At 43.3% G+C, this 5,889-nt stretch overlaps 1 long non-coding RNA gene across 1 annotated transcript in view; it reads left to right on the top strand.

Annotated features, from left to right (window-relative positions):
• The window catches only part of LOC109311452, a 30,134-nt gene that overhangs the window by 16,025 nt on the left and 8,220 nt on the right, over nt 1-5,889 (top strand). The gene's annotated exons all lie outside the window — the stretch shown is intronic.

The raw sequence follows: 5,889 nt of genomic DNA, 5'->3' as shown, positions 1-5,889 counted from the left end.
GGCAGCTAGGATCTGAAACCAACTTCCAAGAGAAGTGGTGCTGGCTCCTACCCTGGGGGTCTTTAAGAGGAGGCTGGATGTACACCTTGCTGGGGGCGTTTGACCCCAGTACTCTTTTCTGCCATGGCAGGGGGTCGGACTCGATGATCTGCTCAGGTCCCTTCCGACCCGACCAACTATGAAACTATGAAACTATCACCTCAAATATGCAAATGCAGTCTTCAGATGCCGGAGGAAATGGGTGTCTGAAGATCATAACATCAGATCAGAAACCAAGCTCATGGTTTATCAAGCAGTCATGGTGCTGTATGGAGCTGGGACATGGACAACGTACAGGAGACACCTCAAGTCTCTGGAGAAATACCATCAATGCTGCCTGTGGAAGATCCTTCAAATCCAGTGGAAGGATGGACGTAACAACATTAGCATCCTCTCGCAAGCAAACACCATGAGCATCGAGGTGATGATCATCTATCATCAACTTCACTGGGCTGGCAACATCATCCAGATGTCTGACTTCAGGTTTCTGAAGCAAGTTTTAGTCTTCCAGTTCAGTCAAGGCGTATGCTCAAGAGAAGGGCAGTGAAAGCACTTTAAGGACATCCTCTAGGCCAGCTTGAAAAAATGCAACATCCACTCATCACCTAGCTGCTCCAATGAAGGAAGAGTCTGCTGCAAGGATCTCAGTACTTTAAAACCATATGCTGAGAACTGAAGGTGGAAAAGCAGGAGTGGCAGTCAACAACCCCACACAGAAACACATGCCTGAATTGTAATAGAGTTTGTTGATCCAGGTCCGGCCTTGTCAGCCATCTTTGCCCCCACCGATAAGATGATCATGGAAAACAATCGTCCCCAACTGCAAGGGTTTGCTGAAGAATTGCATAGAAAAGACAAATTGTCATACAGCAAAAGTGTGGCAAAGTAAGTCTCAATTAATTAAAATCACCACTTGGTGGGGTACTGCAAAGATAATTTTTTACCTGATCTCATTCTTGGAATAAGCTCTTACCAACACACACAGTAATTAGCTCTGAAGTGGAAAATCTTAGGGCTACATGTTACCTGAAATCCAACCCTATGAAGAAAAAATACTCCCGACATCAAAAAATTCCAATTTGATTTTCCTTTGCCTTTGTAACCTACCCCAACCCCCCCCCCAAAAAAAAAAAAAAGAAAACAAATGAAAACAAACCTTCAATAAGATTACAGCCACAAGCTTCAGGGTCAAAAATGGATTGAATTAGTTTAAAGAACTGTAAACACCTAAATGTCCATGTGTAACGTGGGAAGTTTATAACACAAGATAAACTAATTCAGTAGTTTCAGCTCTTTCCAAACCTGTTCTACATAAGACTCATCAAAACACATGGGTTATGTTCTCTTTTTGGGTCAAAGTACTCCTTCAGATCTGAAGCAGTGGAGGCTGTATGTAGACTGGGCTGTATTTGGACTGTATACAATGTAAAGCGGGCAGGACTGGACATGGGACCAATTCTATGAAATTTCCTGGTTTGATAGATGTCTTGGGGACTTATGGCTTCTAGACTGCTGTGGACCTCTGGCTTGAATTCAATTCTTCCTCTTCTGGTAAAGGGTAGCGGTAGAACGAGAACAATTTGCCTTTCACTGGGAAGTGAACCTCATCTTTTAAGGGTCTTGTTCTACACGTTAATTTTGGGTGGTTCCTGGAGCTCCTGGATTGTCTGTACGTTAATACTTTTAAGTGGCTTAAGACGACAAGGTTCTTTGGGTAAATCTAATATCTTTTATTAGACCAACTAAAATAGCTGGAGAAATTTTTCTTTGCAAGCTATTGGGTACAAACACACTTCTTAAGTGGCTTAAAACGCTCTTTATGTGGCTCAGAGTTATGCCACTCTGGTGCAGGATTATCTCTTGATGTGTGTAACCTAGCTCCTGTTCCACATAACCCAGACACTCCCCACAGATGTGCTGCTCAAGCTGAAGGTGTGACTGCAAGATTACACTAAACCAATGAACATTGTGCACCTTACAGTGTAATGTCTAACAAGGCCTTTAGACTCAATTACCCCAATGGGAGGAAAGGACTACAAAAACCTGTGTGTTGACAGACTGAAGAGAAAAACCATTTCCTCGAGCAGACTTTCAGGTCTGCAGCCACCTCTGAGTTATCTCTGTAAGTGCTTCTCTGTTCTGAGTTTCCAGGTGACAAATATTCCTCTGATATATAATTAATCTAATTGTAGTTGTTTGCTTGGAAACAATCTACTGTGGCAACATGGGTTGGTGGGAACAACTATTTGGAGCGGATGCAGTAGAAATTACATGAATCAACTGTCACTTTATTTTAAATGGAGTTGTCAAAAGTTTCTATAAAATAACATTATTTGGTGGTAACTATGGCATCTGCTTGTCACCATTTTAAATATAACAGATGCCTATTGATTTCTATGTGCAAAACCCTTGCTGGGCTCCTGAGCAGTAATATTTGCTCTTGTTTCATGGCACCTTGAAAGTAAACTCACATTGCAGTGTGGAGCACTTCCTCACTGGAGTTTCCAGCCCTGCATTATCGCTCCACTGAGTGTATGAAGGAGCCCATGTGGCAGGGCGTAGATGGCACTGGGAGGCTGATGGGGGACAGAGGACAGATGTCAGGAGAAAAATGAGGAGCAGGGATAAGAAATGATGTTGAAGGGGGTGGCAGTCGGCTAAGACGGGTGAGCGGATGGAAAGTCGGGGAGCTTTGGGAAAGTGCGGGAACTCCATTTGACCTCGTGATAGGTCCAACCCAAGGGTCCTGCAGAGAGTTTCTATTAGATGGTAAGCAAAGGAGCGGCGGGCAGCTTCTTTGATCACAGCTCAAAGACCTTTTGAGCCTACAGTTGTCTCAAAAGCATGCCCTCCGGTTCTCCCAGGGCCACGGTCTGTTGTTCAGATGTGTCTGTCTGTATAATGTTTTGGCTTCTTCTCTCTCTCTCTTTCATGCACAAGAAATACCCAGCAAAACTCTACGTTTAAAATATGCGCATGGCGTCATTACAATGGGCTGCAGTGTTTTGGGTGTTTTGCCCTATCTCCAGCAGGTGATAAATATTTATAATAAACCTCAATGCCACTGCCACATGTGAGCTCCTCGGCAGAGGAGACAAGCCAAGGATTTGTCCGTTGGTGGCTGACCTAAGAAATCAGCAATGATAATAAAAAAAAAAGTTTTGAACTGAATCAGAATTTTTTTTTGATCCATCCTAAAAGTTTTGCTCACCTCAGGATGAAATATTTCCTTTAATAATTTTTCTCCTTTTAAATGTAGGTTTATCACTAGATGAAAAAGCCAAAAGTTTCATTTAAAAAATGTCAAAACAAAGATGCGTCAGAATTTCCACAATGAAACATATCACTTAATAACATGTTGAAATGAAACGTTTGGATAGTTTTGAAACTTCCCCTCGGGTTTTTTGGGGTTTTTTTTTAGGCCGAAGCTAAATCACCAAGGATGACTCCAATACCCCAAAAGTGCAGCCCACTAAAAAAATGCTATTTTGGGTGAATTTATTATTTGTTCAAAAAAACTGATGAGCTCTCCTTAGCCTCCTAACAGTTAAGTGCAACATCCAAAGTCTCCATTAGGTTCAACAATCCAGCTTCAGCCACTCAGCCAATGCACTTGATTGAGATGATAATAAATGGAAGAGCCAGGACTCAATTATGCAAAGCTAATTTATTAGAATTGGATGTGCTGCATGACAGCTACGAGGTATATGGTCAGGTGGTGCCTCAAATTACTGTGAGCAATAAAACAGGAAGTACTGCATCAGTACACAGTGGTTTTATTTAACCTTTGCTGTAGGCCTGTTTGAGTTGAGGAGGGGAGAGCTTTTTGCAGCTCAGGGATTTTAATGTGACAGCAACTTTCCCTTCATGTCATTTTCTAAGAGGAGGCAAAAAAGTTGAATGCAATTCTCTGTTCGCTGATTTTATTGTCAAGAGAGTCTGTGTGTCTTCAATGTATAGGACTCCTTGAATGATCCCTGATGGCCAGGGTTCCCCATTGCCGGATACAATGTGAATTGCAGAAAGTGGCTGAAGTTACTCAATTTAATCCTGATCTTGAACAGAAGAACTAGACAAGGTACTGCAACAACTGTGGCAGCCAGATGGGTACTCCATGCCCCACATTGGGGAAGATGTGGGTTTTAACCCTCTTAAGATGAGGCCCTAGAGTTTCCCATTTCCTGGGTGAGTCCTGTAACCACCAGACTTTTATATAATAAAATGCACCCCCCCCCCAGCATTTTAAAAGGGAAGGTGTGTATGGGTCTATGTCTAAGAGCATGTTCCAGGCTGCGGATCCCAATTAGATACCCAACAGCACCTCATAAAGCATCTCTGTGGCTACCTAGAGGCTTGGTTTCAGGCCCTGAAGCTCAAGAGAGCTTCTGGGAATGTGCTGGGCTACTCCTGAGATGAAGGGTTTTCATGTAGACGGTAGGCAGGTTTGGGTTAGAAGGCAAACTTGGGCATGGGACTAAGTAGCTGCCTAGACATGTAGCTCCTGAGTCATTTATTGGACCAAGGCTTTATGTTTTGGGATGATCTTTTTGCTCTATTTTTCTACAGAGCCTAACAAGGGACCCTGGTTCAGGACAGGGCCTCTTAGGCACAGCCCCAGTATAGTGAATACTATGGTCCCTAGCCCAGATCGTCGTGATAATTGTTGCACCCAGCTAAATGGGAGCCTGCTAAATGATAGAGCTGGGGGTTGTTTGCATGCAAAGCATATACAAGCCCTGATCCCTGGGCTCACAGACAGCGTGATCCTTCTGAAAATGCTATTATATCTGAACTCACAAAATATAAAATCAAAATAAATGGAACCATATCAATAACCATTAGAAGGATGGTAAGCACAGCGATAGCAATAAATATTAATACCAGGGAAATGCCTAATAAACTAGAGCACTGCAGAGCTATAGGGTAATGTCATGCACAGCTAATGGTTTCCTGTGGGTAAGGGAATTACAAATGAACTAAAACTTACTACAGCATAGAGGCTATAGTGTCATGAGAGCTGGAAGTATTTAATGCCCAGTCCTCAGCTGGTGGAAGTCAGCAGAGCTGTGCTGAGACGTTGCCTGGTGGTTTTGTCCTGAATGCTACAGAGGTGGTGTTGAGAAGTTCAAGATGGGGCAAAGCCTTTAGGAGCACAGACCAGAGCTTTGACCATTATCCTCATCAGGTGCTTCAGGCAGATATCAAACCCTCTTTTAATATGTGTATGTAGCAGCTCTGAGATGGCAGCAACTCTCCTCATCGATGCAACTAAATGTTAGCTTTTGCTTTTCATATGCTCCTACACGGCCTAGCAGAACAGAGTCCAGTCCTGAATGGACCTGCCGAGTGAGTCTGCAATATAGTGAAGTTTGGACAGGGTCCTCCTTGATGCTTTATGGAGTGGGATGTTCACACCAAGAGGTAGATTGGGGCATATAACCATAGGTCTGGTGGAATCACTGTAGAGTTGGTAGGTAGAGGACCTGCTCAACCCTAAGTAGCCCTTTTCCTTGACATATTTGGCCTCTGCATAACCACTATATGTTCAATATGCAGGCAATATGCAGGAGAAAAATTGCACAAAGGCCTTTTTGTCCCAGACCAAGTGTGTAGGCAGATGATTAGATCCATAGTTACAGAAAGGTGATGGATTCCAACCTCATTTCATAACTAGTGAAAAACTGCCACTCCAAATGATCCGATATGAAGTGTTTTGCTGCCGAAGCCAGCTAACCCATGCAGTGTCCAAGCTGTGAAATTATGACATCACAGCTGGAGAGCTGAACTATGCCGATTACCTCATACATCACCAATGCCTACCAGATACATGGCAACGAGTGGCATGGAAGC

The sequence above is a fragment of the Crocodylus porosus genome, unplaced genomic scaffold, assembly GCF_001723895.1.
Source record: "Crocodylus porosus isolate Cpor-Errol unplaced genomic scaffold, CroPor_comp1, whole genome shotgun sequence".
Taxonomy (NCBI): Eukaryota; Metazoa; Chordata; order Crocodylia; family Crocodylidae; genus Crocodylus; species Crocodylus porosus.
The sequence above is the reverse complement of the archived record's forward strand: the minus strand, read 5'-3'. Positions and strand labels throughout refer to the sequence as shown.